This window comes from Gallinula chloropus (assembly GCF_964237585.1).
Source record: "Gallinula chloropus genome assembly, chromosome: 1".
Classification (NCBI taxonomy): Eukaryota; Metazoa; Chordata; class Aves; order Gruiformes; family Rallidae; genus Gallinula; species Gallinula chloropus.
In genome coordinates this window covers 138379357-138392685 of record NC_140085.1, presented here as the reverse complement: position 1 = coordinate 138392685, position 13329 = coordinate 138379357, and the positions used below count along the sequence as shown (strand labels likewise).

The 13329-nt window shown below is 36.5% G+C and overlaps 1 pseudogene across 1 annotated transcript; it reads right to left on the bottom strand.

The window, feature by feature from the left end:
• Positions 1-3681: 3681 nt before the first annotated feature.
• On the bottom strand, positions 3682-4937 carry LOC311205370 (G2/mitotic-specific cyclin-B2-like; annotated as a pseudogene). Its single transcript has one exon. The product of its transcript is annotated as a G2/mitotic-specific cyclin-B2-like (transcript).
• Between the last annotated feature and the right edge of the window lie 8392 nt (positions 4938-13329).

Below are 13329 nucleotides of genomic sequence, written 5' to 3'. Positions count from 1 at the left end.
CGTGAATAAGATGCTGACAAGCCTTTCCTTCTCAAGGCTGAAATATCACAGCTCTTTCAGCCTCTACTGATATCAAATACTCCAGTCCTTTAAGCATCTTTGTGGCTGTCTGTTGGATTCATATCAAAATGTCCATGTTGTTCTTTTACTGAGTGGTGGGGAAATTTTTCTGATTTCATCAAGCAGGTAGTTGAGGAAAAGAAATATAACAGAAGAAAGAGCTGAGCTGCCAAAATTGACAGGTTAAACAAAACAAAGACTGTTACTGGTTTGTAATGGTATTACAGTAGGACTGCAGTTATACTAAGGTATTGCTGTTGGTGTCAGTATCTAGGGAGAGCTCGTGATCCACAGTAAAAAGGGGACAAATCTTTCCTGTATATTTAAAATGTCTTGGTGTTTTAATACAAATTTAATGTTATAAACAAATCCATCTATTACTAAGCAAATATCAAGACAAGCAGAAAGATAAAATAATAGTACTTACTGTGTAAATGACATTTGACCCATAATGTGAAAAGCAGCTATTGTTTCCTTATTCTCCTTTGCTTCAAAAGCTGCATGCACCTCTCAGACATTCTTTTTTCTGCAATGTCATTATTTAACCTGCACGTAAAGCTATCAAAATGTTTCCACTTTACTTTTTCTTTTGTCTCTTACTACCATATCTGCAGATGGGAGAACCATAACAATGGCACAAGACATTCAATGGAATTAATCTGCATGAAACTCTGTCCTTAATTTTCTCTCTTCCAGCTCTAAGAACATAAAGGAGAAACAAACATAATCCTCTACCGACAACTTCTGATATCTGCAATCCAGTATCATGTACAGATGAATAATAAGAAAAAGTAGACCAAATAACCAAGGTAACTGGAATTTTGGACCAAATCTACTTCAGCCTTACACAAGAAGATATATATATATATTTACACACATACATACTCAAATGAGGACTGTCACATATTTAAGAGAGACTTTTTTGTTTTCTCTTTTCCATTCTGTTTCAGAGAATTCTTGGTCTACTTCAACCAGTAATGCTAGATGTATTTCCATCATTCAAAGTCTTGGTGAAGTTCCAAATTAAAGAGATCTTTACAAACGACAGAGGTAGATGATGGTGTCAAGGCATTTTTAAACATAGATTACATTCCAGCCATCAATTATTCTTTGCTATTGAGAACGAGGAAACACCCAAAACTATGATCTTGACATTTATTCTATAAGGGAATACACAAAGACAACCCAATGGGATTCCCTTAGCCATACTAATACAAATTTACTAGGAAAGGATGAGAAATTCTTTGTCCCATGCCACAGCAAAGACACTGAATCCCTCCTATTCTTAGATTTGTTTTAATATAAAGCATTTAATCAGATTTTCTAAGACTCTTTGAACCCCTCTGTATAGGTATAGAATAAAAAAATAAATAGATAGATAGATAGATAGATAGATAGATAGATAGATAGATAGATAGATAGATAGATAGATAAGTCAGATTAGCAAAGCGTACCTGAAGAAATAAAGATGGACAGTCTGTACAGAAATGTTATTTTAATCTTTGGAAAAGCCTCAGCCACATGTATTTATGGAAAATTTCACTGTTTCAAATTACACTGGTACTTTTAGCACTAGTTTAAATTCAAAGGAATGGGAGAAGATAAAAATTAAATTTCATGCATCTAAAACTGTTTCTCAGTCTATTGCATTGTGGCAACCATGTTTACCAATCACGTATCGCCATAATTGTATGAGGACAGAGATGAAAGAAGACATAAAGAAGACATAGCTGAAATGACTCACCAGGTTGAACTTTCCTCCCCTCCCCAAATTTCTCTAAGAGGTTACTTCTAAGTTCCCAAGCTAGATTCTAGTTAATTTTAGAGAGCTCGAAGAAGTAATTCCAAACTTTCAATACAATATGTGACATCTGAATTGGGAACAGTATATTTTATTTATTAATTGGAGAAGGTTAAGAAAGTATTTTAATGCTATACAGTCCAGATTTTAAGTCTTCAAGCTTCTCAAAAATAATGCAACATATTTCATTCATTCTTCCTTTGTAGCTCTTCTCAGAAGAATAAAAATTCAAGTGTGATCTCTGCACCTCTTGTAATCCTTATTTCTCTCTAGAACTTTTATGTTAACTTTGGCTGCATATTTTAAACAAAAAAAAAAGTAAATTAAGAGATAGGGTCTTAAAGACATCTTTATATTAAAGTTTCATGAAGCATCAACAATTTTGCTTTGTAAATTCATGGGAATGTAAATAGCACTTTTAAACTCAATACATACATAAATTAATAGGGGTTGAAATTTATTGAAAGCAATGTGCACCTTGTCAAGCTGTTTGAAGACATGATTTTAAACTAGCAAGTTGTTTATTGAAAGCCAACATCTATGATATTTTCACTGTAAGTGGGGGATATGTTGTCAGTTTCCAAAGAAAAGAAGGGACGTGTTGAATCTTTTCTTGACTTGCCAGAGCTCTCTACTTAGCAAGAGAAATGGAAAGAACATTTTTGCTATTGAAACGCATTAAGTTGGTACCAGAAGCTATTTGTGTTCAATTATACTGCCTGATTTATTTAGTGAGTGGGCAGAATTTGGTAATTTGTTTAATAACATAGTAAAACAATGTTTATTTCATGACATAATTAAAAAGGTTGGATTGTAATATAATAAACTACTCAGTGCATGCCAGTAATGACATTATGCAATTAAGGATTTCTGCAATTTCTGTGTATTCAACTACATCAGTGTGGGAAAGAGGTTCATATTAAAACTAGAATAGGAATCATAAAATCTGAGAATCTCCTGAGGCTGGAACGGATGCATAAGGATCATTAAGTCCAACTCCTGGCTCCACACAGGGACAGACAAGTCAGGGCATGTGACTGAGGGCATCATCCAGACGCTTCGTGACCTCAGTTAGGCTGGGTGCTGTGAACCCTTCCCTAGGGAGCCTGTTTCAGTGCCTTACCAGCCTCTCAGTAAAGAACCTCTTGTCTTCCTAATATCCAGCCTCAACCTCTCCTGTTGCAGCTTCATACTGTCCCTGCAGGTTCTGTTACTGGTCAGGAAAGACAGGAGATCAAAAGAGTGGAGATCTGCGCCTGCCCCTTCACTCTGCCTTCAGGAAGCCATAGACGATGATGAAATGAAGTCTCCCATCAGGATCTTCTTCTCCAGGCTGAACAAACCGAGGGACTTCAGCCTCTCCTTGTAAGACCATCCATCCAGACCCTTCTCCATCCTCGTTGCCCTCTTGTGGACACTATTTTGTGTGTGTCCACTTTTGGAGACTAGTTTTGTGTCCCTCCTGTGCTGTGGTGCCCACAACTGTACACAGTACTCAAGATGTAGTGCAGTCACCTCTCCGGACCGGCTGGCAATACCCCAGTATAGGGATGTCCGTCCCGGCTTCCGAGGCACACTGCTGGCTCAAAAAGAGCGAGGTGTTTCCGCCCGGTTTCGAACCGGGGACCTTTCGCGTGTTAGGCGAATGTGATAACCACTACACTACGGAAACTGCCGCGATTTGGCGGTTGGTTTTTTTTTTAAAGGAAAAGAGCCTTATTTCTACGTGAAGAATTGTATTACAAAGCAAGTTTAAAATTTCACCTTCTGAGCCTGTGGAGCGGCTGAAATGCTATGTACAATGAACAGTAGTTTTTCCTCTATAGGCAATCAGGACAAAGTGCATATTCCATCACAACTTGGCTGGGTAGGATTATGAGTGATAAAGTCAGGTCCTTGATTATCTCACTGCTCAGTTGAGGGATTGTGCTGATCTTCAGTAGTTTGCTAATTGCATACTTGTTCTTTATAATTGTATTTCATTATTTTTTCTTTACTTTGACCACATTATTGGCCATATGTTACATATTAATCATGAGACCATTTTCTGTATGCCTAGTGTAGTACTGCCTCTTTGTACCTGATTTGTTATGTCCCAGAATCTTTTGAAACAAGCGTAATGCAGCAGCTGCAGTCTCTGAAGGACGATGGTGAACCATGTCATAGTTTATCAGTGTCAGCTCCATTAGGTATTTTGCTAGTGTAGGTTGTTTCACATCAGCCTCCGCAGCTTCAGATGCTCTTCTTAAGAAGTGATTGGGAAGAGGTCATCCCAAATCAGAGTTTAACTCTTTAAGAATCATAATCTCAATTTTTTTTCACTTCCTCCCTGTTGTAGGCATTGTCAGTAATGTAAACAAAGTCTCCTCCATAAGGAGAAAGCATATCTTTGCATTTTGAGGCTAAAACCAGTGCTGGTATACCCACCAGCTGAAGCTACTTATAAGCTATTGGATGACTTTGTAAGAAGTGATCTATAATTGCAACACACATATACAGTGTTTCCTGCAAAAGATGGAATCTTGAGTGGACCTGGACAAGCCAGTCAACTAACATTGCACGCATATACCCATTGACTGTCTTCCTGTCAAGGTAATGCAGATGGACCAACTGCTGCAGCTCAAGCTCTCTCAGATACAGATAAGGTATCTTTTACTAGTCACTACACAGCTGAGGAGTCTCCCAGTCCTTCTCATCAATGTCTTCTACAATACTAAGCAACACATCAGAGAAGGCTTGGCACAAATCCTCTTCATCCATAGGGACAGGAGACAGAACCTTTGAAACACCAGTTTCTTTGAATGCTCCATTCACAGCAGCTGGAGGTTTAGGCAATACAGTTACGTTTGTTACCATACTAGGTCCTTCAGTAAGCTTTATGGATGCATTCTGTTTTCTTAGCTATACGTGTTCCTCTTGTTGCAACTTTATTTCCTATTTCTTCCAAAGCAGCCCTTTTGCCAGTAAGGTGCGTTTTGGCTTTGGTTTTATGTTCAGGCACAGCATTCTTCATCTGTCTAGTAACAACAGCTTGGCATGATGCCATCAGCATGAAGATAAAGGGAGGTCCTTGCATGTCTCCTCACAGACACACGAGCAAAACCAGCAACACACTTTCAGTATCTCAGTGTCCTGGTTTCAGCTAGGATAGAGTTAATTTTCTTTCTAACAGTTGGTATAATGCTATGTTTGGGAGTTAGGATGGGAGCAGTGCTGATAACACACGGATGTTTTAGTTGCTGCCAAGCAGTCAAGGACTTTTCAGTTGTTCATATTTCTCTGCCAAAGAGAAGATGGGGGCACCAGGGAACATGGGAGAGGACACAGCCAGGATAGGTGACCCAAACAGGCCAAAGAGGTTATTCAATGCCAATTATGTCATGGTCAGGCTGAAGGGGGACTAGAGGGGGAAGGAGTGCATGGCTCCAGGATGTGTGGTTTGGGGACGGTCCGGTTTCATGATGGCTCTGAGCTACACGGCCTGAGTTGTGTGGTTCGGTGAGAAACTGTGCTGTGTGTCACCAGTTTCGTATATTTTGCAATAAAGTCCTATTATTATACCTGTCTCTCTGCTATCCCAGTAAACTGCCATCCCAACTCACAAGTTTTTTGTGGTTTTTTGATTTCTTTACCCTTCCTTCCCCTTCCCCCAATCCCCTTCCACCCCTCTCCCTGTCCCCTAGAGAGCAAGCGGCTGTGTGGTGCTCTGCTCTTGTTGGGGGAAGAGCATGACAGTCAGATAATCCTCTCCGTGTATGGGGCTGTGAAAGATGATAAATTCTGAATAGTTCAAGAAGATTACAGCTCAGTTTTCAGAAATAAGGATAAACTCACAGCTGACACAGTAGAGAAATGCGCTGAGTATACAAAACTGCTGTTTATTAATTTTTAATTAATTTCTTGAATATTTAAACTTTAAAAGGAAAATTTGGCAACTGTACTCATCCACTCATGTTCTGCCGGGCTCAGATTTCTCACATGAATCACATGCCTTTTAATAGTCCGTTGTCTGGTTTCTTACATTTTCCCTTAAGTCTTAGTAGCATGACTTGCTCCAAGATCTGATCAGTGCTAGTCATACCAGGTATGCTCACCTGTATCAGCTCTAGTATTATCGCTCATCTACCATATATATACACACACACAAACTATATTCTGCGATTCAGTATATGAGTCCTCATAAGGGATTAAAAACTTATTACTGTAACTGTATGCTAAGAAAGACCAGCATATATGTAAATGTATGTCTGTACGTGAACATATACATCAATAGAATAATTTCTCAATAAGCCTATATTCCACTTTTTCTTTTTCTGCAAACTTTCAAGTCTCTGTTCAGTTAAAAGCTGTTACTGAAGATTGGAACAGAGAGCTTAGAAAACTGGAAGGATGACTGTTATCTCTGCATTGCATTTTAGTGCTGCATTTTATTTGTTGTATGTTTCTTTTCTAATTTTTTTTTTTAATTTTTATTTTAATGCAAAAAAGACCAGGGGTGGTGGGAAGTAGTGTTTCCTTGGGTTTGATATTTCTAGAAAGTGTTTAATTTGCATTGCATACTAGTTTACTTTAGCAATACATCCAGCTGTCTTCAGCAAAGTTAACACTTTCTGTTTCTGTTCAGACCAGCCTGGAGATGTCAGTTCATCGAGGCCACTATTAGGATATTTACGAGTTCTGGGTGTGCTTTTTTGTTTGGTTGGTTGGTTTGGTTTGTTTTGCTTGGTTTTGTTGTTGGTGGTTTTGTTTTGTTTTGTGTTTTAAATTTTTCTCTGTATACATTACTTGAATTTTATTTTTTTTTTTGCTCAACTATTGATGCTTATATTTGTTTGCTAAAGGACAATACTTTTTTTTGGTATTAAAGTGGTATTCATTATCTGGGAGTGAGAAATGCATGATGAGAAAAACTTTCTTAAATCTGTTTTGATTTTTTTTTGTTTGGCTTTGTTTTGTTTTTTGAGGTTAAGTGTTTAAAGAAAGCCAGCAGGTAAATTTAAGAGGCATTCCTGTTTTTCTTAACACAAAAGCTGGTAGAAATTGCTCTTAAAAAAAAAAAAAAAAAAAACAAAGAAAAGAAAAAGTTTCTGTACAGCACTTCACTGGTTACTTTTGCACTATGTAGGAGAAAAAGGACCCAAGAGTCACAGAAAGGAAATAGAAAAAATATGCTGATAGAAACACATAAACCTGTGAATCATACATCCAGATAGAGAGGAACAGGTAACCTGCCTGTCTTTTAGATATACACTAACTATACTCACAATTAAGGCATAGTTTATTAGAAATATGTTTTAAATAAATGATGGATCAGATGCATCTTGAAGTTCCTTCCAACTTATTATTTTATGATTCTATGAAATTCATATTTTTTCAACCATTTATATAGTTACTAATATACCATTTTATTTTTCAGATGATCAGCTTAATTTCAAGTTTTCAGTGTCAAATATTTAACCAATTGAGGTAGAATACCTAGTAGGACACAGAAGCATAGAATTGTTTGAGTTGGAAGGGACTTTCGAGCTAGCCCTTGAGAAGAGTCAGGGTACATTTCACTGGATCAAGTTGTTCAATGCTCTGTCCAATTTGACCTTGAATGCTTCCAGGGACATGACATCCACAGCTTCTCTGGGAAATCTGTTCAGTGAGTCATTACCCTCTTCATAAGAAAAATTTCTTCCCTATGTCCACTCTGAACTTACCCACTTTCAGCTTAAAACCATTGCCCCTTGCCCTGTCACTATAAGCCCCACTAAAAAGATTATCTCCATCTTGATTATAAACCCTTGTTAAGTACTCAAAGGATGCAACAAGGTGTCCTCAGAGCCTTCTCTTTTGCAGGCTGAACAACCCGAACTGTCCCAGCCTTCCTTCAGATGGTAATTGTTACAGCTTTGTGACCTTGTTTGTGGCCCTCCACTGGACCTGCTCTAATGTGCCTATGTCTTTCTTCTGAGAATCCCAGAACTGGATGCAGTAATCCAGATGGGATCTCAGGAGAGTGCAGTAGAGGGACGGCATCACCTCCATTGAAAAGAAGCCCAGATTCTTTTGATGCAGCCCAAGATATGGCTGCCTTTCTGAGCAGCAAGTGCATTTTGCTGGCTAAACAGATTTTCATCCATCAGTATCCAGGAGTCCTTTTCCACATGGCTGCATACCCCAGCCTGTATTGATACTGGGATTTGCCCCAACCCAGTTGCAAGACCTTACACTTGGCCTAGCTGAAGCTCATGGAGTTTGTACAAGCCCACTCATTAAGTCTTTAAAGGTCCCACTGAATGGTATCCCTTCCATTTGGCAAATCAACTGCAGCACTCATCTTTGGTGTCCTCTGCAGACTTGCTGAGGACAATTCCATTGCTTATGCCATTGTTAAAGATATTAAATAGTGTTGGTTCCAACATAGACCCTTGAGGGACACCACTGATAACTGAGCTGTTGACTGTAACTCTTTGGGTGTGGCCATCCAGTCACTTCCTTATCCATCTAATAGTCCATCCATCAAACACATATCTCTAAATTATTGGCAAGAAAGTTAAGGGGGACCCTTACAGAATTCCAGGTAGATCATATCCATAGCTGCTACTTTGTCATTTCATCACAAAAGACCACTAGGTAAATCAGATGTATCTTCAATTTGTATAAGGAACGGATGAAAGAAAAAAGATGAACAAATGAGCCTAGGTATTAAAACTTCTACAGAATGTTCTTCAGAAATAAAGTCCAATTGAACTCAGTGAATTTTTAATGTGAAAAAGTCTGAAGGTTTAGGTCTTTTGCTTAATTATGTTTCCAATTTCATTATTAAATTACACAGTATTAAACATTAATAGTAATGATTTGTACTTATATTTAATAAATGAAACATATTAATAAAGTGTCTGTTATGGTGTAAAAGAATAGTACACTCACATATAATACTTTGATAAGGATATGCATGCTTGCAAAGTTTTGTAGTGGGGAATATACATAGAACTCAATAACTTTAATTCTCAGTATCAGCTGATAAATATAACTCCACAAATAAAAGCTGTGCATATGTGAATGTTTCCACATGAATGTGGGTAACTCAATAGAACCTATATAGATGGACAGAATCTAGGAAAATAAGCAATATGTGGAAGACAAGGTTGTTTAAATATATATATCATCATGATAAAATATATTGTTGGGTATTTCAAATCATGCCATCCTAGATAAAATCATGCCAACCCATTAGCACACTAAGGAAAAATCAGGTATCGATAAGAAACCCTTGTTTTTTCAATATGGCTAATAGATTTATAATTTTGCAACACAAATACATAGTATTATTTGTTTGGATTTTGGTTTTTTTTTTTTTTCAGATAAGGGACTTGAAAACAGAGTAATTTGCTATTCAATCTCTCCTTGACCTGAAGTGAGTAAATAATTATTTTTTAAATCATCCTTTCCCATTCCCACTTCATTTTTATTTATTTTTAAATATTAACTTCATTAGTTAAAATATTTTTTCATATACCTTTGTTCTTTTTTTCTAAGAATATCTTCCTTTTATAAACTATATTACATCTTTTACTAAAAAGCTGGATACGACATCTCTCCCAGGCTTCAGCTTTTATTTTGGAGCAAATAATGAAAGTTCCTGAAACCTACTTTTTTGTTGAAGAAAACTTTTCATAATTCTTTTCAGATACAGTGTATTTAGAAAATACAATAAAATTAAAAAAAATTAAATTAAATTTTTAAAAATAGAAAGACACATTTTTCATTAGCACCAATCGTCTTGCAATATTTCTTAGGGGAATTTGGTGTACGTAACTTTCATTCCTGGTTTGAATGAAAAAATTTTCAAAAAATTGAAGACTCTTGCAAAACATATCGCATTTTTTACTTATTTGTATTTATTGTTTATGGATAACACCCCTTTATTTTATCCACTTACTGTGGTAGGAAGCATGTGAATAAGGTCAATGGTCATGTAGTTTTACCTGCCTAGTGGCACACATAGGACTAATTACATCTTTTTATTATGTCTTGATAATAAACAGGTAATTTCAGCCTTATATATGCTTTTTTTTAATACAACATTACTGAGGTTTCATTAAAAATAGTTTTTATTATTTATATTTCAAAATTTGCTTCATCAGCTCAATCCCTGAACTTCCAAAGCAGTCTTTTATCATTTGTCCCCTGTGAATCTGTCCTTAGAAAGGTCTGCATTACTAAAACAATGCTCACATTTCACTAAAAGAGTGTGTCTGTGGAACCAAAACTGGCAAAGACACTGGCAGAGCTGATAGCTTTCCTTATTGAGATTAATTTTTTTGATCCCTGTGTTATAATTTTTTTCCAGTTGGAATTTGAGTCTTTGTAATGCTTGCCTGTAGAAATCAATGCTGCTTGGTTCCTTGGGTTGGATCCTTTCTGTATATCCAGAAGGTCTTTTAATAACAATATTTGACATCTACACAGAGCTATCCATTAGCTGACCATAAAATGCAGAATATGACAATGATATCAGTGACTTCCCATTAAAGCTGATGGGCTGTGGATTCTGAGAGTAGAAGTGATTAATTTAAAGTGTATGCAGTGAGAAAGCCATAGTTGCCTGGATAATAACCTTGGGCTCTATCTCTTCTCCTGATCTTTTGAAGAGAAGGCCTGATTTTGCCCAGAGTTTGACCTATCTAAAATGTTGATCTAGGATGCTATAGGCATGGTTCAGGAGCAACTGTAGGGGCACTGGCTCACAGCCAAAGCAAAAACATGTATTATACAAACCACAGGCACAAAATGACAGCTTCTGACAGTTTGTAACTCCACAAAACTTAAATGGATTTTTGTGAAACAGAAGAAGTCACTTTTCCCTTGAAAATTTCCAGTTTGAAATCCTGGTGTCATATTTGATGTCAATACTCATTGTAAGGAAAAAGAACAATAAAGCTGCTTCTTGTTTCTCTACATTGGTAATTGTTAGATAACTTTAATATGGAGGCTGTCATACTTACAAGACTATGACATTTCATGTAACAAAATGCCATGAAGAACTGGAGTCTATAATAGCTAGGCAAAATTACATTTTTTGATGAGTGCCTGTCCTTTTTGCAACACAATTTGCAAGTGTAATTTATCCGTGATTGCTTATCTGAGTAGTGCTATCACTATCTGATTGAAGGTACAAATTCATTTTAGCCAGAGCAAAGTTGGAGGATTTATTTTGCCCAGACAGGTCTTTTTTTATCCAAGACACTTGCAACTTTTTTTTCAGGATGGAAGGTAATGCAAACATGACAGTATACTCTGGCTCAGAAATCCAAGGGCATAGTACCTACCCCTTGCATTCATAGGTTACATTTATGAGATCTTATAATCAGATGCAAAGAGATAGGCTGTAAATATGAAAATCTTTTAACTTTCTTAATTCCTTCATCAGTTTTAAATTGCTCACATTTCCAATCTTAAATTTAATTTACAGAATTGTATACTGGATCAGTTCTAACAATATGAAAGAACATTGTCCCAGCCTCTCTAACTAACTTCTTACTATAATGATCCAGATACTAGTACTACTATTTTAAGTTTCTAAAAAAAAGAAAAACATTCTCAAAACCAAAAATAAACCAACAAAAAACCCTACAACAACAATAACAAAGCAAACATGTCAGTTATGAAGTACTCTGACTGTTTGAACACATTCCCACAACATATATTGAATTCACTTGCCTAACTGCATAAAAAGTCAATAAATAGCTCCTGATAACTTAGCAAATAAATGAGAATTTGTTGAAAGCATTATTGACCCCTTTGGAAAATGAGATCCTAAATAACTGATAAGCAGAGGTGAAGACAAAATATAAAAATGAAATGGATTATATTTTAAGGTTTTTAGAAGCAAATATCAGAGCTTTAATAACTGCTATTCTAGCTCTTCTTCGCTATTTCCAAAATTACTCTGAACAGGATCAAGTGCGTAAGTTTTTATTTAATTTATGCTTTTATTTAGATACTCTCATCAACTTGTCCATAAGCCTGTGAAACACCGTCTAGTATGTTTCTGGTGCTTTACACACAGGCTGACTGCTGTTTCCAGATGTACTGATGACTGCTGATAGTTCACCCAGTACCTCCTCACAGTCCTCATCTGGGTACATTTCTTTCTCCTTCAATTCACTGGTTGAAAAAATCAGAGTGAGTTGAAGTGAGCAAACCAGTGGATGTGATTTCATATGTCTCACAATCTATTTTACTCAGCTGTGTAATGACTTCCTCACTATTTTTGAGGCTCTGAGGAAACAGGTGATTCAGGCATCTTTAGGCATATCAGACCACAGCCATTTTGGGAAACAATGAAGGCATCATACTCCCAGGTAAGATTAGAGGTAGACAACTTGCTGTTTGAAGACATTTCCTCTTGTTTTAGAAACAAAACTACTTAAGGAGTAACTCTATTCTTACTAAAGGGAAATTTCTCTGAGGGATAAATCTGACTGAAACAAGGTGAGACCTCCATATTACCAAGTAAATGACATGAAGGCCTGGTCTCACATAGGGTACATACACCTCTCACATCACAAATCAAAATATATTCAAGCATCAGATATACTGGATGGTTTTACAAATCTTTATTCCTCCTTCCAGTTTCCTCTCCTGCTCTGGTCTCACAGTTGTCACATCTCAGATCTTCCAAGTATGGTGATAAAAAGTTCTCTTCAGACCTGGTTAACATCACATCCCTGCAGCTGCTTAATGGTGCAAAATCTGCCTTCTCCCACATGAAATCCTTTGGGTGTTTCTACTTTGGCATGGGACCTGATGGACAAAAAGATTTCTTAATCAACCCAGTTAAGGGGTCCAGCTTATTAGGAAGTTTGTCTCTGTAATACCCAACTTCTACCCTTGTCAGAAACCAAAAAGGCAACAAAGTAATGGCAATGAAAGCAAGCTTTAAAAAGCAAGCTGTTAAATAAAACCCAAAGGTAAAACACTAATACTACTCATAATACTAGTAATACAACCTCTTTCACTTCAAGTAAAACTGCACCAGGAGGATCAGAGTTAATTTTGACTGTATCACGACCAAGACTACAACCTGTAATGTTGAATCTTTTACTCAGAAAATCTATAATTTAGTCACTTGAATCATTTACAAGTGAGTGTTGAATTGTTCCAGTCACATGTAAATCACAGGACAAGCAAAAAAATGTACTGAGGTGAATCATATTTTGAAATTATTTGGATGAAGTAAAATTAAAATCTGTTACATTTTATTTAAAATACCATGATTTATTTCTTTAACATTGCAGAAGTGCAGAGGAAACAGAAATGAGCACTGCAGAGAGAAGGTGTCAAAGGAAATGAATGATTTAATTAAAAATTTCTTCAGATTTGACCTTAACTTTTTTCTGAGTTGAACACTGAACAGAAATTTTTTTTTTTTAATGCAGTTCTGGCCAGACCATATAAGACAATGATGTAATACT